The sequence below is a fragment of the Ambystoma mexicanum genome, chromosome 10, assembly GCF_040938575.1.
Source record: "Ambystoma mexicanum isolate Mex_15411 chromosome 10, UKY_AmexF1_1, whole genome shotgun sequence".
In the NCBI taxonomy this organism is placed as follows: domain Eukaryota; kingdom Metazoa; phylum Chordata; class Amphibia; order Caudata; family Ambystomatidae; genus Ambystoma; species Ambystoma mexicanum.
Window position 1 is genome coordinate 531,020,468 of NC_090932.1, and position 23,243 is coordinate 531,043,710.

Below are 23,243 nucleotides of genomic sequence, written 5' to 3' on the forward strand. Positions count from 1 at the left end.
TTTGCTGGACACCTCAATTTTGGGACTGGGTGAGTCGGAGCCATTTCCCACACTTGTTTCTCCTTTTACTCTGATCTAGGGACCCTTTTTGGCTCCTTTTTGGAGTTCTGCTTTCCTCCAATTTATTAATCTTCATTTTTTTAGAAACACACAGCACCTTCTGTGCAGTGTTGTCAGAAGCCCCAGAGCTTTTCCTTCATTTTTTTTGTTTCCCTGATTAACTCTTGTAGTTACCAGAGCAGAGGGATACTTTTTTAATCCTACCTTAGTTTTCTTTTGCGAGATCAGCACACGCCACCTTATCTGGAGTACTGACTGGATACTGTGGGCCTCATTACAAGTCCGACGGTACCCTTGCCGGTAAAACAGTAGTATTTACTGGCACCATAGAACTCAATAGGGACCACTGAAGCACTGGCACCATCAATGATGGTGCCAGCTTTTCCGTGAAACGCTGCGGCCGGGTGCCGTTCGGCCAGCCAGGTCATACCCTGGCGGGCTGGACGGAATCTAGCCTCAGGGTTGTAGTGTGCCGGTCTGATAACTGTGCCGGTAGGCATACCAGCACAGCTGTTACCAGACCGGCACACTCGTAATGAGGCCCTATGTCCGTTTTCTCACCTCTCCAGTAACAGTGATACTGTGACAAGCCCATCTGTTCAGGCAGTGTACTTTCTGCACAACTTTTTTTGTACTCGACATCAGAGGCTGCTATCGCTGCTCTGAGAGGGTACATAAGGCACACCATACACCTAAAAATGGTGCCTTGTTTTTGAAGCCCTGAAGAAGATGGCTTGTCTTTTACAGTCTATGCTTTTACCATGCAAAGTGAGGGAGGGCCCCTTTGCCCTCTGTCTTCGCCGGGCTTCTCATGGAACGCCTCTGAAGCTTCCCTGCTTTTCTGGCAGGATGGGAAGTGAGTGAGGTCGACCGAAACTCCCCTGCCTCTCGCCCTGCAGTGTGCTTTTATAAAACCTGTTCAGCCAGGGAGACTGGCTGTCCCCATTGGACAGCCACCCCCAAGTTTGAATGGTACATGATTGGTGGACTCGGCCGGTGTGCCTGGATAAGTTCTGAGGTACTGGAGCAGAAACTCTTGTCGATCCCTGGGAGAAGAAGATTCTGAAGAGGAGGACAAAGGACGTTGCTAATACTTCCAATACCCGCCATAGCCTGTTGAGTCGCAGCTGCTGTCTAAACCTAGTCACTCCACTTGATGGGAAAGATCTGAAGACGACTTCTTCCCATAGACTGGTGGGCCTATCGATCTTGAGACAAAGCTACAATTTGCGCCATTCCCAGAAATGCTGCGACCTCCTTGACCTGCAAACCTCCAATATCTGGGTTCCTGTGCTGGATCGCTGTGCAGGTTCTCTCTGAAGTGCAGTTTCACATGCAACTTCGAAGGCATCCTTAGATGGTCAAGTGGCACAGCGAGTAGAGCGCTCGCTTTGACACCCGTGCAGAGCCTGCTAACGCAGGTTCGAATCCCGGGGGGGCCAAACTCAGCCTGTCATCCTTCCGAGGTCGATAAATGAGCACCACACACCGTGGGTAATAATAAGCAGCGCTTAGATACCTGAGGGTTTGTAGCGCTATATAAGTGCCTAATTATTATCCTTCCAAGTCTGCAACAACTTGACTTGGCTCCAGAGAGTCCCGTCACCAGAGACGAGGACCAAGAAACTGAGTAGAGTTGACCGTCGCAGAAGGCACCAACAAGCCATCACCTGGATAATCACTGTGGGAGGTTCCCCTACACCAATGCTGTCGCTAGAGCCACCAAGGTGACCCACCTCCAAGTCGCCAAGAACGAAAAACAGGATATCTGGTCTGCTGTCACTTCTTCGCTGGAACCGTCCTAAGGCAACTGCTTCTTCATCTAAAGGTACTGTTCACCCCTGGTATAACCTTCCTGGGCAAAAAACAAGGGGGTCCTGGTAGTCCCTCTGCCGGACATTATTCCCGGTTACGAGAGCCTTACCTATCGGAGGGACCCCCCCCCCCTATTTTTTGCATAACCTATTTGGGGCCTGCTTGAGTGATCTTGTGACTCTGGGGGGGGGGCTGCAAATAGCTTGTATCTTGCTACCTCTCAGGTCTCTATAGAGTAACATGGGGGTGGGGGGACGACAACCCTTTGTACTCTTATAGGTAAAACAGCCTGCCCTTGGGGCATCCATCCATTCAGGTGGTCATCCTAATCTCCCTGAGCTTATTTGTAACCACCGTTTTACTTACAAGCAACTTTAGGGGGTCCCTCCTGGACCCTAGAACTCTGAACACTGTTTTGCTTCTTCCTGCCTTTTTCTGGCCATCCTTCAGCCACTGGTGGCCCATCTGAACTTTGAGAGACTCATACTAGACTGGGGTTGGACTATTAAGACTGGATTGGGTTGAAGTTATGGAAAGTTATGAAGAGTTTGGAAAGTTTTCATATAAGTTTCTGGTTGGTTTACTATGTGATTTGTTACTGTAAAAGCTACAAAGTGTATTGCTTGAAGGTCTTTGTACCGAACTACAGCCCTCCTTCCTGATAGGACTAAGCCTGGCTGCTCGCCACTCTACCATACCCTTGGGTAGTTTAGGCTGAATGTTAGAGGTGTAACCCTTTTCATCCTTGGTGGGCTTTCCTAAATCCTGTCCCAACAGTGACTTTTGAAACTATAAAGTTAGTGCGACGGAGCAGTAAGGCTTAGACTTAGCAGCGTGTGGGGTTTAGTTAAGCAATCCGTTATGCAAAATGTATACAAATATAGTCCTATATTACAGTAAAAACAGTAACAGGTGAGTGACTTTGTTGGAGAGATTACATAAACTAATGCAAAATGTTTTTGACTATCTGTGTGTGTGTGTGTGTTTTTGTGTGCGCTCTCTCAGATTGGGCACTGGTGAGGATCTTCTCTGTGATAATTAGGAGGAGCAGGCTTTCTCTGTGTCGAATCCCAGTTTGGTGGCTCCCCGGCTGCCTCACATGGCGCCCTCTTATGGGATATTGTGATGAAAACAGGTTTTAGAGCTGTAAACGGAAGATGGCAGTCTGTCTGCTGTTAAGTGTTCAGTGAAAGTCGGCACGGTCAGGCAGTGATGGGCGATTGTCCCTGAGGCAAACACAGAAGCACCCCCTTGAAGTGAGATGGCTGAAAATGCAGGAGCAGGTCTCTTGTGACATCAACTGAAGATCTGGACAGTTCCAAGGCTCTACTCAAAACTATGCCGACTGCAGCGAGGTAGGCCACGAGACATCTGGTCAGTCCACAGGTTGGTCCAGGAACACTGTCAAACAGAGTTTGAGACAGTTTGTTACCACCAGTCTAGGGGTTGTTAGGATGATGAGGCAGAGTCACGTTACCGTTGGAACAGTCTTTATTTATAAGCTATTAAGCATAAAGACCTCCAGCTCAGCCAGTGCAGCCTCAGAAAGACCTGCAACCCTCCAACTGCTAAAACATGGAATCATCGCAAATATAAACAACAAACCTTGAAGCCTGGCAACACTCTACATGACCAAGGAACATTCAGTAGGACATCGCCATGTTCCACCCAAGCCACATTATAACGGGGGTTAAAGCACCAACAAGGGTTTCTCATCGGGCAGGAGAGCAGGGCGTCATCGGGCCAATCACTGGCGCCAATGCTGGTCAGCTCCAGGGGTTGTCCTGGGGTCAGCGGGTTGCTCGTCTTCAGAGAAGTCTTGGCAACAACGGTGATCTGAAGAACAGTTGCAGGAGTCCCCCTTTTTATGCCGTCTGAGTGCAGGCCCAAGCCCACTAATGGTAAGGATCTGCACCATTCAAACAACCAGGATTTGCCAAATCCTTGACAACTACTGGTCACCACATCTGCACAGTAACAGACTTTCATGAGGAGTGGGCGTGGCTTAGCAGCCATGGGATAGGACGTGCTTCGAGCGGTCTCCTGCCAAGATCCTGAGATCTACATTCACTTAAGCATTATTTTTTAAAATTTTTTTTATTGTATATGGTTTGCAAGAAACCTTTACAAAAAAGAGACTTTAAGAAGCAAAAAGACATTAATTACATTTAAATTTCAATTATACTAATAAGCATTAAAACATAGATCCAATTTCCAATTAAAATTTCCGGAGAATAAGGGACCAATTTAAATTTAGATTTGAAAGGTTCAGTGCAGCATTCAAAAATATACCGACTTTAAAATTTTCAAAATTCTAATAGAAATAAACCTGCAGGGGAAAAAAAAAAAACATTTCATAAAGACGAGCATAATCATAACAGGCATAATCATAGCAACGGGGCATATAAATCTAAAGCTTTGATAAAACCAGCCACAGCAAGTCCATCCTTAGTATTTGAAATAGAGAGACACTGTGACCAGATCAGATTGTCCGCCCCCATTTGCCCCATTACATTAAAACGACCTAAATATTTGTCCCTTAAAGATGTCAAAGCAGTACAGTCTAAAAAGAGATGCCGAGCAGTTTCAATCACCCCCAGAGTTTTGCAAAAACGACAGATAGGATCTAAATCAGAAAACTCCTTCCTTTTTATGTAGAACTTCCCGAGTCGGAAGGAGATTCCATCTGAGTTTAATGAGAAGGGAGCGATAATATCTGTTGGGAAATTGATTCAGAATAAGACAGCAGGCCTCTTTTCTTATGGTCAAATTGTAAATCTCTAAAAGAGGAATACGAATGTAATTTTTCAATAGTGTTATTCCAGTCATGACTGAAGACACTCCTTGACCTTGTTGGGATTCGTTAGTAGGGTGTACCTATCAGATGAAATATCCAGCAAGGTCTTGTCACAGAGATCATTAAAAGCGTTAAGATATAAATTCTGGACTAGAGGTCTCTGAGAAGAAATCATGTGGCCCACATCAGCATAGAGAGTATCAGGTTTAGGAGAGAGCAAAGCTGAAAAAAGTGAAAGAACCCTCCAGGGAATCCTGGCTCGGAATGAGACTAACCCTAGTTCATACCTAATAGCCACTGTTGGAATGGAATTTGGCAGTTTCAGAATTTTCCTCCAATAGATACCCTCTAGAGAGTCCCAGAAAATCAAAAGTGCCGAGTAGTGGAGTTCCATTCCATACAGAAGCTTTGGAGTAACCTTACCCTTAAAGAAATCTACTACAGGCTTAAGGGAGAACATGTCATATTTATTGTCTAGTCTAAGGGATTGGGAGATGAGTGGGAGCAATTTGTGTCTAAGAAATCGTCTAAGTTCGATCGCCGAGGGTTGGGCCAAAATCAAATAACCAAGGTAGACTATTTTATTTGCTTTGATTATATTTTCACCACCTATTTTCCATACTTTGTTATTCCCCATTCTCCCCTTTGAGAAGACCATAGTACAGGTTTTGCTCGGGTTAATCTTAAGGCTATTAAGAGTGGCATATTCTTCAAATTTGCAAATGAGCCTCTGCAGGCCCACTTTAGTTTGGTCAAAAAGAAGAAAATCGTTGGCATAAGCCAACCATGAGAGCCTCACATCCCCTAGATTAGCACTCACCATGCCTGCATTTCTCAGTCATCAACATCAGCCATATAGAGGATAAAGAGACCGGGAGCTAACGAGCAACCCTGTCTCGCCCCAATACGTGTCCTTATCCTTCTGGAGAGGTTTCCTGCCAGGTCAAGCCTGATATGGACCCCAGAATTTTCATACATAGCCATGATAAGAGTTAAAAGCCCGGCCGGAATGCCCCATTTAGTTAATTTTTCCCATAGTCTAGACCTGATAACCAGGTCGAATGCATTTGACAGGTCGATGGACGCAACGTAAAGAGAGCCATCATATTTACCCCAGGTGGAAGTCTGCAGGGCGCTGAGAATAAGACCATTGAGATTAGTTGAGTGGCCTGTCCTAAAGCCTGTTTGCTGTTTGGGGAGAATATGATTTTCCCTGATCCAAATGTTAAGGTGTGAGAGCAACAAGGAGGCAAAAAGCTTACAATGCGCATCAATAAGCGAGATAGGCCTATAATTTTTGACCTCATTACGCAAGCCTCTTTTAAAGATTGGTACAATATGAGCAGTTTGCTCTTTCAAGATGTCGTTAACTCTGGGAAGGTACCCATTAGTTGGCAAAGAAAGAAGGTTAGTCCAGAGATCTGTCTCAGCTTTAAATGTATTGTTAGTGAGGCCATTAGGCCCCAGAGCCCTAGATTTATTGGCTTTGGAGATGAGTCCTAGTACTGTCTCGGAATCAGTAGGAGGCTTCCATGAGTCCCTAGAGGGGTTGTTCCCCAGCAGACAGGAAACTAATCCCTCACCCCCAATGTCAAAGAGTTTAGTGTAGTGCTCAACCCATTGAACCTCAGGGATGGCATTCAGCTGGTCGGCCACCGCCGCATTGTCTAAGCTAGATACCGTAACCCAAAATGCCCTTCGATCTCGTTTTATGAGCACTGCAAGCATATGCTCTGCGTCATTTTGTAGCATAGTAGCTTTTCTAGACTTAAAATAATTTTTATATTTTTGGCGAATAGTTTTAATTTTTGTTTTTTTGTCAGCCCATTCAAGATCTAGGGCTTGTATATCTCTAATGAGTTTCCTAGTGAGACCCTTTACATTGGCCAATTCTGGGTCAAATCTATGAGGGTGAGATAATTTAGAAACACTTTTCCTGAGCTGGCCATGAATACTACACTGGAGAGCATTGAGAAAGCTATCAAAATGAACTGTATTAAAAACTGCTAATTTCCAACTGAGAGAAGTATGGTTAAAAGAAAGAATCAGTTTACGATTAAGTACACTGATATGAAGAGGAGTCCAACGTACCCCTGTCCCTTGTCCCACAGTTTGGAGATGGGTAGGGCCCCCTACGGGCAAAAACTTAGTGGGAAAGGGACAGAGAAATGAGACCCGGAGGATACCATGATCACTCCATGAATTGAAAGAAACCTCGACATTAGAGGAGAAAGGAATAAGAGTGATCTACAAACACGTAGTCTAAGGTAGATATTGATGGAGATCTACGCCATGTGGGACGAGGTAAATTAATAGCGTCATAAAAACCATTGAGACAAGTTAGACCCACTGAATCCAAGGCGAGATTCCAGCGGCGACCCCGTGCGAATTTCAGGCCTAGGCGAGAATCATCCTCCATAGCCAATCCCAAGTCGTCATATTTGGATTCGGAAAAGATGGAGCAATCCGAATTAAGATCACCTGCCAGGATCAGTTTACCTCTGGGGTACAAAGATCTCCAAGAAAGAAGCATATCCGTTAACTCTTGCAGAAACGGCTCAAGAGGAGAGATTCCCTTTTGCCAGTATACATTAACTAGAAGTAGAATAACCGTTAGATCAAGAGAGAACACCTCCAGGGCCAAGATACCAAAAGGCGTGTCCACAAGCACCTTAGTCCTAAAACCTAAAGAAATTCTTAATCCTATAAGAAGACCACCCAACGGCCTTCCTCCCAAGCTGGGTTTAGCATTTTGAGAAAAGATATCAAACCCATCTAAAACGGGAGTTGAGAGCATCCAGGTTTCTTGGAGAAAGAAATAATGTGAAGCCCTAATCAGAGTGACAGTGTCTAGGTTCGTAAGGAGGTGAGAATTACCTCTAGAATTCCAGGAGAGAAACCCAAAGCTATTCACAGGAGGAACATCTGGAGAGAGTTCTGAATTAATCAGAGGGTACTCATTTCCACAGACCTGCGGTAACCTTTGCCCAGTTGCGAAAGTTTCCATTTGATTTGGGCATAAATTGCCTGCGTTGGGGCTGTGGGGTTCTTTCCGGATGATATATCATAGTGAGATTACCCCTATATTCTGCACCCCCTCCATTGTTACTGGAGAACTGAGTGGGTTCCAGTAAATTTGCTTCAAAGCCAAGTTGCTTTAATCCTTCCCTATGCCCCATGATCAAGTCCAGAACCACTCTTGATTTAAGAATATTACTTACATCTACCCGATCCTGAATGGGGAAGAAAATGCTATCCATGTCATAGCTACAGATGAGCGAGCGAAGTTGATGAAAAATCTTTAAAATATTACCACGATTTAAACAGATTGGCGTATCTTGACTCCAAAGGCTGGTAAGCTGTATAATGTCACAAGGAACTTTCGATTCTGATAAGTCAGGTAGAGAATCGGAGATCTTTTTAGTAAACGGAGTTAAAGAATCAACCGCCAAGTCGGGGCCCCTAGCACCTCTTAGTATAGTCCTATTTTGAATAACATTTGGACCCACAGGAAATCTTTCACATAACTTGAAAGGAGTGTTGTAATGAACAGAGTCGGGCCCAAAGGGGACACCTTCACGGCCCATAGTCGGGGCCCGCAATAGGCAAACTTAAAGAGGATGGGTTAAAAGAGAGGGGCAGACGAATCCCTCTGTAGTTGAACTCCCGTGCCACCGTCCCTCGTTATAAGATCAATATTAGCAGAAGGACCCTCAGTAACAGAAATGAGCGTTGGCACCATAAGGTAGGGGCGGGGTAGAAGAAGCCCCATCCTGGGACGGGCATATATTGGGCTTAGGCACTGCCCCACATACAGTTTTAGGAACCAGTATCTCCCCGAATAAGTGTTTGACCATATCAATGTTAACCAAGTTTGCTGTAATTGTTGGCAGAGTAGTCTCTGAACGGCTCTGATCTATCCCTGATATCCAATTAGAAGGAATAATAGGGAGTACTACAGCAGAAGAGGAATCCTTTGCAATGATATTGGTGGTTAGCACCGTAGAGGCATTGATGGAGGTCGGCTCTAGTGGAGTTGGAGCTGTTATCAAAGTACTAGAAGCCACAGAGTCCACTGCCCCCTAATGTTAGGTCCCACTACTAGAGAAGGAGTGTTGTTAGTCGAGGGACCATCGGCCAAACCATCCGGTAAGGGAGATAGAGCTGCTGTAGTGGGAAGTAAGTCGGCAGTGGCTGCAGTAGCCACCATAGTAGGAATAGGGGTCAGAGAAACCACTGGTTCAACAGAATTCCCGGTCCCCTTTGGAACAGCAGTCGTAGATGAGGAAGCTAAAGTATTTGCCAGGAAGAGATTTTTGAAAAATTGGTTCGTATATGAATTTAGATTTTTCACGTTCTTCTGATTTTTAGTTTTCTTCATTTGCTGAGTAATTTTCCTTTTCCTTCCTATACAGGGCAAAACTTTTTGATGTAAAATTTCTTTGATGGGTTCAGTGGAAACGGATGGATTCTCTAAAGTCGGAATAGATATGAATTCCGATGAAGAGGCGTTGAGGGCACCCTTAGAAGTATCTACTGGTTCTAAAGACCTACCCACAAGGGGAAGACCTTGAACAATAAGATTAGGAAGCGGACCAACCGATTCCTCTTGAACTTTCTCCTCCATAAGTACCATAGTGAGTTTGGTGTGAGGGGTAAGATGTACTGCCTTCGATCCAGTGACCTCTCGCATACCCTCGGGAATAGTTGTCAAAATCATAGATGGATGGCTACAGAAATCCAAAGCTGGGCCTTGAGGGACCGTAGGAGCCAGGCCCTTAACTAAAACTACATCTTGTATACTTGGCGTGGTCGCAGTGAGCCCTTTATGTACGATATGGGCTTCATACGGTAGTTGATTAGGAGGAATTGGGTCGGGACCGTGTGTGGTCAAAAGTGGATGTTCTTCCTTAATAATTTTAACTAACTCTTCAAATCTGTCAAGGCCCTCTAACCTAGAATAGATTTCCGATAGGAGGAGAGAGTGAGATCTGACCTCAGACCATATATTATCATTCTAACTCACAAAGGAACTCAGAACCATATTAAAAGCCGAGATAGTAGGTTGAGAGTTTAATTCTTTCATCTGCCTCTTTAAGAGTATGATGTAAGATAGATTTGCTGCCCTGATCCTTTTTTGAGTCTGGGATTAGACCCCTTTCTTTCAACCAATTTTGTTTCTCTGTGTATTCATCAATACAATTGATGAGATCAGAAGGAGAGCCTGCAAAGGAATCATCACAGATTTGCTGGGTGACATTATTTGTAATATTACAATTGGGGCCCAGGTGACTATCAGCAATTGCCTTGTCTGCACATTCTATAATGCTGATATCGTCAATATCCTGAGCTAAAGGGTCTTCAATCTCCAATTTCTTAGCTACATCGACTAGATTAGTGTGGTCTAATGAAGACACTGTTGGAAGTGAGTGTAGAGATTTAACAAGGGTACTAGATGTAGTCCTCTTTCCAAAGAAGTGTGAAATATTTTTCCCTTGAATTGGTTTCCCTAGGGTACCCAAATTGGATTTTGTTTTGAGGATGGGATTATGGGTTTTGTTGAATGGAGTTTTGAACAAATTAGGTATAGACTTCCCTGTAGGAGTGTATGGAGTTCCAGCCACATTAGTAGATAGATTGACATGAATAGTCGAAGTATGGTTAATGCCCCTAGCTGCGGAATTAACCTCTGGCGAAGGTTCAGTGGGAGGAGAAACAATGTTCCCATTGACCGTCACCATAGGTAATGCAGAGGCATTAGCTACAGAGTCAGCCGCCATAACAGACAATATAGGCGTCCTGGGATGAGGGTGGGCAGGTGTTGACAGAACAATATTAACCATACTGTTGTTAGAGTAATCCAAGTGGCCCTTATCCTTTTGAAGAGTAGCAGCTTCCGCAAGATTAGAGGCTAAGGTAGCTGCTAGACGTTCTTCCTGTGTATCTATCGAGATATCATGAGTTCCATTAAAAATGCAGCTATTGTAAGCTGTATTGCGTGGAATAATACCCATAGCATTGAGTACCTCAGACCTATTGCTGACATGAATTTGAGCCTGGGCCAGGGTTTTAAGGAGTAAAGGGTTATAGGGGACAGCTACAGGAACATGATGTAAATTCCCCAGTATAGCCGGGGAGGGAGCATCTAACAGAGTAGTAACTGGTGAAACAGAAGGTAAATTAATAGTAGCGGACAGAGTTGAAGCCAGTGAGGCCTCCATAGCTGTCTGACTTTGCAGTCCCTTACGTGTCATTCAGAGAGAACCAAGACCCAGGAGGGAAATACAGGTGACTTGAGAAAATGACAATGCTAGGCTAGGCTAAAACTAGATCTAAAATACAATGATTAATTTTTTCCTTAAAATACACAAAAACAACATGCACAACAGTCGATAAAATTATGAACACTGCGCTCTAAAAATATAGCACTAAAAAACCAGAGGCAACCTCAGGCAAAAATGACAATTGTCCCAAGAACACTCTTGGATTAAAAATACAAAAGGAAATGGATCTATGCAGCCCCTCCACCCAAAAAAATAAAAAGAACAGATGTATTATGAACTAGAGTTGATAATGTTCTTAATCAATACATAATCAGAATATATTGATTTTTAGGAATAGCCACAATCGTCAAAAAAACCAAGAGGAGCGCTCAGTCTCAGAGTAGGGAACGCCCGACAGCTTGTGGAGCTGCCAGAGTCCGACTCTCCACCCTAAACCCTTAGAGCTGAAGAGGTGCTTGAGAATTAATTATACAGCACAAGACCCAAGTTCCAGTTACTCACAGGTCACAGCACAACAGCGGCTCCAGCCCTTACTGCCTCCAGGGCTTAACGCTGCAAGGGTGGTTAGTCCGTAGTTAAAAGGACCTTCAAAGTCACGTGGTCCGCCACGTGACCGCAGTCGGGTCCGCCTCCTCCAGGGAACAGAAGGAACGTCGGCAAGAGCTTCGCTCGCAGTGCCGAGTAAACAAAAGTGCTGCAAATGCTGCCGTGGAGCACAAACGTTCTGGCAGACAAGCGCTCCTTCCAAACCATTGTATAAGCATTATGCAAATGCACCTGGAATTGTATTAAACTATGGAACATAGGAAAAACGCCCCCTAGAAGCATACCGAACCATTACAGAGCAGTTGTGAGAAGAAAAGCGGCAAGCGTACACTGCAGTGGTTCTGGGGAGAAAAAATGGTGTCCTGCTCCGCCTAAGAACAAAGTACGGTGCAGACTGTTAAGTAGTGAGCCAGAGACAAGTAGGTAAGGTAACAAATGAGGTTTTATTTGTGCAGACCAAGGGTAATCAGTTCGGGTATAACCGGTCGTCTCTTCCAGAAACTTCAGCAGCGTAATAAGGCAAAAAAATAAAAAATGGGTCTTCCAGGCTGCTCGTAACACAAAACTCAAGAATGGCAAATTCCTTCTTCCAAAAATGACGATTATAACGTGTAGCTTAAACTTACAGTGTTCTAAACTAGATGCAGCTCATAACGTGGAAACACACACAGGACTGGTAGCCTTCCTTGCCTTTCGTTCCTTGCAAACCATCGGAGTAAAAGTCCTCCTTGATGCAACATGTGTTAGGGGTTCAAGCGTTTTCAGTCCACGCTTGAATGGTTCAGAGCCTCTCCTCCACGCTCTGCTGCAGGTTCCTGGACACAGCCGTTTCTGCGCTGTCCTCGGCTGCAATTCGCTAACTAAACAAAACTTTTCCCTTTTTCCGCTTTTGAGATTCCTTTCTCGTCAGGCGCCTTCAGCAGCTGGGCAGTCGGGAGTGACTGCAGGATCGGTACGGGGCACTCCGGTGAGAATTCCTTTTCCTTCTAATATGCCCACCGATATGGGTTAATGGTCTCGTCCCATTCAGAGCCCACTCCGTCAGCCTCTTTCCACTCCTGCAAAGCGAGAGACAAAGTAAAACGTTTTTGGGTGCTTTTAACCCCGATGTGCCTCCTCCCAAGTAATTAGTGTTGTGCCGTTCTAGCCCGGGGCTCTTCACACCTGATGCTAATGCCTCTCCTCCCGGCTTCAACCTTATGGAGTCAGTTTCGTTTTTAACCCCTGATTGCCCAGAACCCCCAGTGTATGGAAACGTGGCTTTTCGTCTTTTCTGTCTGTTGCCTATTTTCCTTTCCTGTCTTTCATTTTGGTTATGTGTGTAGTGGGACGTGCTGTCATGTATTATTGGTGTCTTTTCTTCTCCCGTTTTCCTTATTTTTGGTTGTGCTTTGATTAGTCTTACATTAGACTGTTGAGGCATTCTGGGAGATGTAGTCTCTCGCTCATTCATGTTCTTCAGTCGGTGTATTACATGAATTGGGTTGATAATAGATACCCCCTCGTCCCTCCTGTCTTGTTCAATAGTGGCCGCTACTATGTCCTCATCACACAGACCCTTGACAAGACTAACCCACTATGAGGGCGTCATAGACCATGCCTGTGGCTGTGTGCTAACGCGGCATACATCAGGAGATCAACGGTGGAACACACCCGATGGATCTACAGTGAGCGGAAAGTACGGAAAGAGCATGGAGGCCGTTGTGTGAAGCGCTGGACCGGGACACATTACGTACGGCGCAGCGCTTGGAGGGATGCAAGGTTTGCTGGTAAACAGCCGGGGGGAGGGGGGGTCGGTCGGCCCACAACAAACAGTCCCAGTGAAGCACGGATCCGAAGGTGGACGCCAGTGTTGCCAATTTAGCGACTTTCTCGCTATATTTAGCAACAAAGTATGCCCCCCTAGCGACTTTTTCATTGAAAAGCGGCTAGCGAGAAATCTAGCTACTTTTTTCAATTGGTTTGGAGATTTGCTCATTTATGCAAGTTTCCAAAACAATTGAAAAAAGTGTGGTCATTCGCCTGTTTTCTAACGGGAGTAATGCAAAAACACACTGATAACTTAAAAGGGAGGTGTTAAAAGGGTAGGGGGGGCCACAGTAAAAGCCATAAATCGCAGGGGGAAAGTGGAGGTAATTATGCAAATTAGGCAGTGACGTCATCTAGTTACTTCTGGCGACTTCTAGGGGAGCCAATAGCTACTTTCTTCACTGAGGAGTTGGCAACACTGGTGGATGCTTAGAGCGGCCCCTAACACGTAAGGGGACAAGAGCGATCCGCCACTCTAAGACAGTGAAAAGGAAACAAAAATGAAAAGCCGCGGCTAATGAGGGCAGCAATGTAATGCATGCGATGCTCGGTAACACCCAGCCGTATTGTTACAACAAAGCAATGTACGGCCTGGCATTGTGCTCGAATGCTGGAAATTGTGTGGACGCCTGTAACATCCCAATTAATTGGTAGCTGTGAGCCCGCAGCTCCAGAAAAGCGAAGTATCTCGCGTGCAGGAATGGGCATAGTCAGCCCACATCAATGTGCTACCCGCTGTCTGCGCCTAATTGCACTTTAACTGGATCCGAAAGCAGTGAAACTGAAGAGGCATTCAGTCGAGCGGGCCAGAAGTGGAGGGATAATGGTTACTAGCACAACTCCGGCTAGTACAGTTACACTATGGAGATGGACCCTTGAAGGCAGGCACAAGTTAGTGACCCTGCAACGCAGCGCTCCCAGCCCCTGCAGTGTGCCAAAGCAAAGCAGGGAGGGGGCTAATAGGGCCTCCCAAATTACAGGGACAGGTGCTAACAGAAAACATTGCCCAGGTGACCTGCCAGCAGAATTTGGTGCAAGGTGAGGTAAGAGTAGTACTACACACATGGACAAAATAGCAGTCAGTGACTGTAGACTTGCATGGGTCGGAAGGGAGCAGCAAAAGGAGGAGGAAGCAGACCAAGTGGCTGGCACGGTACCCCACGGCCATTATTGGTAATAGCTGGACATCAGGGGCAGCGGAAGGCCATTGGCGTGAAGGTTGAAGGGCCCTGCAGGGGGAATAGAAGCAGACGCGAGTACACGCCAGCTGCGACACTCGGCCACCATCTTGCTCCACTGTATATCCAGTCTAAGACTAGCAAACTAAAGGCAAAACAGCCAATTGACATCTTTGCCAAATCCATCCAAGCATCAGCTGACACAAATACTCCGGAGCAACATGCACCGGGAGAGGCAATCCCGACGTGGGACGATGACCAGATCCTAGCAGCTTTTGCGGAACTAAAAGCGTCATGGGGATCCAAGTTTGACACTGCAATCGCAGAATTGAAGACTATGCTGGAATCCAAAATAGAAGCCGTTGGTGTGGACGTCAACCTCCTTAGACAAGACGTCCGAGCTATATCTGAACGCACCAGAGAACTGGAGAAGGAGATGGAAGCAAACACGACCACTTGCACCACGAACGCTAAAGAGGTTCACGTACTGCAGCAACAAGTGCGCCACCTGGAGAACAGGGCAGAGGAAGCAGTGGGACGGGTGTGTAGAAATAACGTGCGCATCGTTGGTTTGCCAGAGGGAGCTGAGAACCTGGACCCGACGAACTATATAGAAAATATGCAGCTACAAGAAATGGACGCCGGGGTGCTCACCTAGGGGTTTACCGTAGAGAGAGCCCATCGAGCCCAGACCAGGAGGCCGCCACTGGGAGCCCCTACGCGTCCCATCATTGCAAAAATACTGAATTATAAGGACAGCGAGAAGATTCTCTAATACTTCCAGAAAGGAGGGACTATAAGCAGGGCATCAGCTGATATCACGGCGTACCCTGAGTACACCTTCCTGGTACAGAGGCAATGGCTGAGCTATGCATCGGTGAAGACGAGGTTGCGCGCATCCGGATTTAAGTACATGTTGATATATCCCATAAAGCTGAAAGTATTGTACAAAGATAAAGGAAGCTTTTTCGACTCCCCGGAGGAAGTGACCAAATGACGGGATACGTTGAACTGCCCAGCAGGTGCAGATGACCAGGCAGACGAGGGCCAGCAGACCGGATAAGTGAATTTGGGTTTCTCCGGAAGATACTGTAAATTGAATATGGGTAGAGACGTCACACTTTGCCATGTGGACTAGAATATAAATCGTAGTATGGGGAGTTTAGAGACTGGATTACAGCATCAGTATATGGTGGAGCCGGGAGAAAAGTCACGAATAAAGATGTAATCTGAGCGGCAGACGTTGGCATAATGCAGGAGACACACGTGTGGCGTAGTATAATCGGCGCCAAGAGACACGCTATCACCCCCATAGGTAGTTTAGTCGAGATACTGGTAGTATGGTAAACTCCTGCTGAACTTCGAGTAGCGGTTACACCGAGAAAGGGCTAGATGTGGGATAGCCTGAGATCCAGGGATGGAACTGGGCAACAGTTGGGAGGGGTGGGGGAGGGAGATGGGATAGTTCGAATGAGTTGGGTGGGGGTGGGAAGGGAGTTGGAAGGGGCGTTAAAAGTTGGGGAGCAAGCTTATGCCTATACACCACTGCACAGGGGACAGAAGGAGGGGGGAGTTGGGGAATTTGACGGGGGGGTTATTGTTTGGTGAGAGAGCTTGAATCTACACACCACTGCTTTTGGAGCAGAAGACTACAGAGGACTTGGCATGAACTGGGTATGGATGGAATGGGTGACCTCAGAATAGCTACCTGGAACGTCAGGGAGCTCAACAGTTACTTAAAAAGAAATAGGGTCATGATATATTTAAAGAGACAGAAAATCGATATCGCCTTATTACAGGAAACTCACTTAACAAAAGAAAAGTAGGATGTGGTGGCGAGGAAATGGAGAGGGACCACCATAGGGGCAACATACTCAGCGTACGCTGGGGGGTGGGGGGGGGTTATCACGTGGATAGCACCACATGTCCCCTTTCAACTGTTAGTCTACCATAGACCCGGATGGGAGGATGGTACTGATAAGGGGCTTGGTAGAGAACGGAGTATCATCAATACATATGCCCCGAACCAGGATACCGTGGATTATTTCAGGACCTTATATGGCAAGATCAGCCCATACATTGGGGGAGCAGTTATATGAGGGTGGGGGGGAGACTTTAACTACATTGGACCCCGGGACGGACAGATCAGACGGGAAGAAGGGGATTTCCCCCCACTACCCCTGCAGCTAATGCCCTGAGGACCCTATTGGAGGATTTTAATTTAGTAGATGTATGGAGGATGCGCCACCCACAAGATGGGCAATACTCACTATTCGGCTCCACAGGAACTACACACAAGGTTAGACTATCTATTTGCTACTCCAGAGTTGACAGGGGAACTGATGAGATCGTCCTCTCAGACCATTCGCCACTGTTTGTAGCATGGCAATATACACCACCCAGACAAGAATCCCGACGTGGAGACTTGGAGCTGAAGCTCTAGAGCGGACTTAACAAAGAAATGGTAGAATACTTTAAACACAATACCGGGAGTGTGGAATCAGCTGGCTCACTGTGGGAGGCATTTAAAGTGGTGGTGAGGGGAACAGCAATCTCTAAATCCAGGAGTCTACAAGGAGGGATAACACAGGAGTTACACGAGGCAGAGGTGAAATTGGAAGCATTCATGCATAGAGACAAACACTCCCCTGAGGAGGATAGTACTATACGCCAATTGCAACGGGACTGTGGAGAATATGGGAGATTGTGTAATCTGAATTATAGAAAATATGTGGAAAGACAGCATGCGTGAGGGGATCAGCCGGGCAGGCTATTGGCCTGGTTATATAAAAGCGTGTCACCCAGACAACCCATTGGAATGAGGGGCAAATACTTGATACTCAAGAGGGGGTGACCAAGGGCTTTGCAGAGTTTTACCAGCAATTGTATGAGGATACTGGGAAGGGAGATCAGATTGATGCGACAGAGACCTTAGAAGTTATTGGCCTTTCCAAATTAGATACGGTGGAAAGGAAGAGCTTTGAGGTCCCAATCACCCTGGAAGCAGTGATCAAAGTCTTGCCCACTAGTAAAGCTCCAGGGGCGGATGCACTCGCCAGCGAGTTCTATAAAACATACAAGGCTGAACAGCTCCCACCCACTGCTAGCGTTGCTTAATGAAGCTTTGGATAAAGGGGTACTACCAGAATCTGAGGGAGGCGATCATTATTCCACTGCTCAAACCCAACAAGCCACGCATGGTTTGTGGGTCATATAGGCCACTATCCATGCTTAATCAAGATAGCAAAATACTCACGGCAGTGCTTGCGAACAGGCTGAGACCGGTTCTTAATAAACATATACATCCCGATCAGACCGGGTATGTTACGTGCAGGAGCATATCCGACAACCTTGGACTCCATTATATCATTGAACAAACGGACGAAGACCCACAAGAGGCTGCAATAGTTTCCTTAGATGCAGTGAAGGCCTTTGACTCTGTTAAGTGGCCATGGTTGAAGGCGGCCTTGAAGGAATATGGGATTGGGCCTACATACTTGAGGTGGGTACAACTGTTGTACAGTACACCACTGGCCTGAATTAAGACGGGGGGGGGGGGGCAACCATTTCAGATCAATGGCAATTAGAGAGGGGCACTAGGCAGGGATGTCCATGGTCCCCAATGCGATTTATCCTAGCACAGGAACCCCAGGCGATATACCTGAGGCAGCAATTCAGAGAGGTGGGGATCAACACAAAACTGGAACCACACCTGATATCTATGTATGCTGATGATATGTTGTTGTATCTAAGGTATCCTGAAGAGAATTTACAATATATATTGTAATTAATGGAGCGATATGCGATGGTCTCTGGCATAACCGTAAACCCCAAGAGATCATGTATATTCCCCCTGGGTAGATATAGAGGGATACCTCAACAGGAACTTCCAGTATTACAGATACAATGGGAGACTGAGACCTTTAGATACCTGGGAATTGATGTATATCACGCAGTTGAGGTAGAATACATGAGTAACACAGAGAGGGTGGTGGCTAACATTGCAAGCAGCATGAAGTTTTGGGCAAAGCTCCCCCTGACCATGATGGGGAGGGTAGCATTGATAAAGATGGTGGTACTACCCAGGTTGTTGCACCTTTTGGGGAACATACCACATACGATACCCAGGTGATTCTTAAACTCCAAAGTATGTGTAGAGGATTCATATGGCACAACACTAGGAACAGAATAGCACTGTGGAAATTGCAGAACACATATGACCAGGGTGGCATTAATTTGCCCAATTTCGAGATTTATTTCCTGGCCAGTCAGTTGCAATATGTGGCTAGGTGGTTGTCGGACGATTCAACATCAGAGTCTAGGTTGTTGAAGGCTGAGTGTGCCCTATTCTTCCTGCGAGAATGTATATGGTTGCCCAAGTCACAGCAGAGGGGGCGCACAAAAATGTTAGTTGTGATGGAGAATCTGGCAAAGGGCTTGCCGGGCCATGGAGTACCCGGCTCCGTGCTCCCCACAGATGCCATTAGTGGCACTGACTGGAGCAGATGAGCAGTTGAGGAAAATGATACGAAAGCATTGGGAATCGACTGGCATAGCTACACTTGGGGATATATGGCAGGATGGGAAAGTATTGGAATTTGACACACTGGTAGATGATACCGGACTACACCGAGGACCGTATGTCACTTGTGCTCGGCTGGCTCTGAAGGTTAAAGACACATGGTCAGAAATAGTGTTGGAGGGCCAGCCCGACGTGGCTTTAGAAACGATTTACGATGCATCAGACGGAGGCCATGAAGTCTCCCGAATTTACAAACTGTTAATGTCTAGGGTGGGGAAGGAGATCCTCCATTTGAGACAAGACTGGGAAGAGGAAGTTGGAGAATCCATGAATGATGGGTTGTGGAGGAGGGTTCCGAGATACCACAAAGTGTCCAGGAACGCTAGATTGCAACAAATCCAATTATACGCCCTGTGGGTGATAAATATGACCCCTCGGAGGATTGCACAGTTCAAGAATGCAGGGTTACAAATATGCCTGAAATGTGGTGAGGTGAACGCGGGATTGGTACATAAGTTTGGGGCGTGTCCGGAAATTGGGAGATTCTGGAGGGAAGTAGCCCACCGTCTGACTGAGAAGGAGATTACATTGGAGGTGGAATCCATGTGGGCGTGCATGTTGGGGGAGGGGGGGGGGGAATTGTCTAGGCCATGTATATTGAAAAGACTTGGCTTATATACTTGCCAAGCGCAGAATTGCCATGGGCTGGAAAGGTAAAACTAGACCAAAGGTGGAAGTGTGGTGGTAAGACCTTCAGAAATGGGTAGACGCGGAGACAGCGGTATGGAGCGAAGCAGTCAACAGAGAGGGAGTTGAAACGGGGGAGACATTCATGGCTTGGGGACATCTAGTGGCCACACTGTTTGGGTCGGCCCAAACCTGCTCTGATGATTCCTCGATAGGCGCGGACGGGCAAGCACCCCCAGAGATAATGATAGATTATGGTGAGGTAGTGTAGGCTTGTGTTTGGGCAGGGGTTACGGGGAGTCAGGGGTTACTTTGTGATGTTGTTGGTTTGTTTTTGGCTGTTTCTGTTTGTTAAAATCAATAAAAATTGTAAAAAAAAAATACTTTCAGGAGCCAGTGTTTGTGAATTGTGATTTAGAATGTCCCAGCACCTCCTCTGGCTTACAAACCTCCTTAGCCTGTGAAACTACAGCTTTCCCTGGGAAAGGGATTTCAATATAAGGCATTTCGAAGGGATTGTGTCCTCCGACGTATTCCTTATTTTTGATATTTCGTCTCCAGTTTGCTGGCCTCGGAATTTTTTTCTCTGTAGAGGGCGCTGCGCGTCGGCGTCCGCCTAGTCGATGTCCCTCGACAGCCACCGTATCAGCACCGACGTCACCATGCCCATAAATAGCCACGCGTGGCGTCCGTCGCTCAGTTCTGTTTTTCCGCGCTTCGTGGGGCCTCGGAATATCGTTGCTCAGTTCAGTCAGATAAACCTTCTACATTTACTCGAATATACCAACTCGTTCTCGATGGCTTCTTCATCGGAACCGACAACGCCGCGATCCGGCTTCAAAAAATGTCGAGACTGCGTTAAAAAAATGTCTGACGGATCCACACAGGATCTGCTTGTGGTGCTTGGGAGCCGAGCACCATTGTTCGGAGTGTGAGGACTGCATGCCCATGACGGCGAAAGCCTTGAAGCAGGGCAAGGGGAAGCTTGAGAGAGGTAAGTCAGTCAAAACCTCCTCGAAAGTTTCTTTGGCTGAGTCGAGGCATTCGTCTCCTCGCCGTCGAAAGCATTCCCATTCTAGATCTCGAAGTAGCTCCCACCATTGGTCGAGATCGAGACACTCAAGAAGGAGACGTCGAAGATCCCCTTCCTAGTCATCTTCTGTTTCCCCAGAAAGGGTCTCGTGCCCCACAAAACACAGCTCTCAGGCTGAGTGGGAGGAATTCAGGAAGAAAATGCTAAGCGTCTCCGAGAAAGCGGCCTCGACAGCCACCCCCCCCCCCTCGAAGACAGCTGAGGGTGATACCCCGGGTGAAAAACCCAAAAAATCGAAACGCCGCTAGTCACTGCGCCCGCCGAAAGATTCACCCGAGAGCGCCACGGGCCATCGGGTAAGAAGGCACCGTCTTCGCCGTCGTCTAAGATCCCTTCGACGCATGGATCAGCGCCATAGACGCCGTTGTCGAAGGGTTCTTCGACGCATTGGTCGATCGACTCGACGCCATCATCGACGCCTATGAAAGAGAAAACCATGACTACTTCACAGCCAAAGGTGATACCAAGAGCCTCCGGCACGGCGCCGAGACCGTCGACATCCTCGAGTAGGATCCCGATCCTCTCGAGTTATTCAAGGTCTCCAGTTTTCTCGGCGCCTTCGAAGCCTGTCACATCGGCGTCGACATCAACGTTTTTTTTGGCCCAAAATGATGAGCTTGACTCCTTCTGTCTTCGAAATGGGGTTTACACCATTTCCGAGGTCAGAGTACCCTGGATTATCTTCAATCTATGAAGAAGGAGGATTCTGACCAGGAAACCTTGGGTTGCAGAGGACCACACTACCTGTTTCGGAGGATTTTACCTCTGAGGAAAGAAGGTTGAAAGACCTACAGGAGTCATTACATGAGGCAAGTGGGCTGGACACTTCCCCAGAAGTGGAATTTGTTAAACCAGACCCAGGGGAACATGCTGAAACACCCTATAGAACCTTGATGGCAAGGATTATTGAAATTATGGGTTGGTCTGCGCCTTCACCTGTTTATCAACAGGATGACCTGACAGACATATTAAACAAAGGTCCACAGGAGGATCCTGTGGTCCCCTTCCATGCAGCCTTACAAAGAAAGATTTAATCTCATTGGGAAACTCCTGAAGTTATCCCTGCAGTCAATAAAAGATTGTCAGCCAAGTATAGGGTAGCGGCTGCTGACCCTGAATACTTATCAAAACACCCGACTCCAGAGAGCCTGGCGGTTCAAGCGGCAACTTCATCAAGCAGCAGGTCCGCTTACCCTACTGTCCCACAGGATAGAGATGACAAGAGGTACGATTCTATGGCAAAGAAAGTCTTTTCTGCTTGTAGTATGGCGTTGAAGTCCATCAACGCCACCTGTACGCTCGCCAGATTCAGTCACACACTGTGCGAGTGTGTATCAGCGGCTGACTGCATACCCGAAGTAGAGGAAAGGGAAGCCTTCCTTAACATTATTAAAGATGGCAAAGATGCCATGTGCGAGTCACTTCAAACTGGCATCGATTCCGCTGACAGTATCAGCAGGGCCATGGCGGCAAGTACGACAATCCGCAGGCATGCGTGGTTTGAAAGTCTGGCTTTGCTCTAGATGTACAGGCCAGACTTTTGAATATGCCCTTTGACGGCTCTTCTTTATTCGGTAAAAAGGCTGATGACAGTCTGGAAAAGTTGCAGACATCTAAAGCAGCGGCAATCTGCCGAACTCCTTTTCGCCCCTCAGGAACCTTTGGAAGAGGAAAGTCCTTTCCCTATTATTCCGCATTCTGGAAAGGCAGAGGACAGCCGGCTCAAAGAGGCCAAAGGAGATCCACCCGAGGTGGACGGGTCAAAAGTACTAAAGCCGCAGCCGCCGCAGCAGCAGCAGGTGCCTCTTTACCCTCGGCATCTGCATCAGCCGCCCCCAAACCACTCTGAGGTCTTTCCACACAACACCTGTAGGGGGAAGGTTAACTCACCATCTGACGGAATGGCAGGCTAAAACGTCAGATGCTTGAGCATTGGAGACAGTTGCCCAGGGTTACTGCCTACCCTTTCTACACATCCCTCAGTCATCCACCGGGGCACAGCTCTCTAAAAGTTCCAGATCCGCTCCTCTTGCAGGAAATTATAGACCTGCTAGAGAAAGGTGCCATAGAACCAGTACCTGTAGCGGACAGGAACAAGGGCTGGTACTCACCACACCCACTCACCCCTACTTTCTCATACCAAAGAAGGACGGAGGGCTGATACCCATCCTGGACGTACGAGAATTGAACAAGTTCCTCAGGAAGGACAAGTTCAAGATGGTAACTCTCTCTCAGATCCTTCAGGCCCTCCAGCTCCAGGACTGGCTGGTATCTCTGGACCTTCAGGATGCTTATTTCCATGTGCCAATCCATCTCAAACACAGGAAATACCTGAGGTTCGCAATTGGCGACTCATTATCAATTTCGAGTTCTGCCATTTGGGCTGACCTCCACCCCGAGGGTCTTCACCAAGCTGATGTCGGTAGTGGCTGCGAGTCTAAGAAGGGAAGGG

General features: G+C 47.0%; 1 protein-coding gene across 2 annotated transcripts in view; it reads left to right on the plus strand.

The window, feature by feature from the left end:
• Positions 1–23,243, plus strand: part of PPP1R7 (protein phosphatase 1 regulatory subunit 7) — a 735,538-nt gene that overhangs the window by 161,189 nt on the left and 551,106 nt on the right. The gene's annotated exons all lie outside the window — the stretch shown is intronic.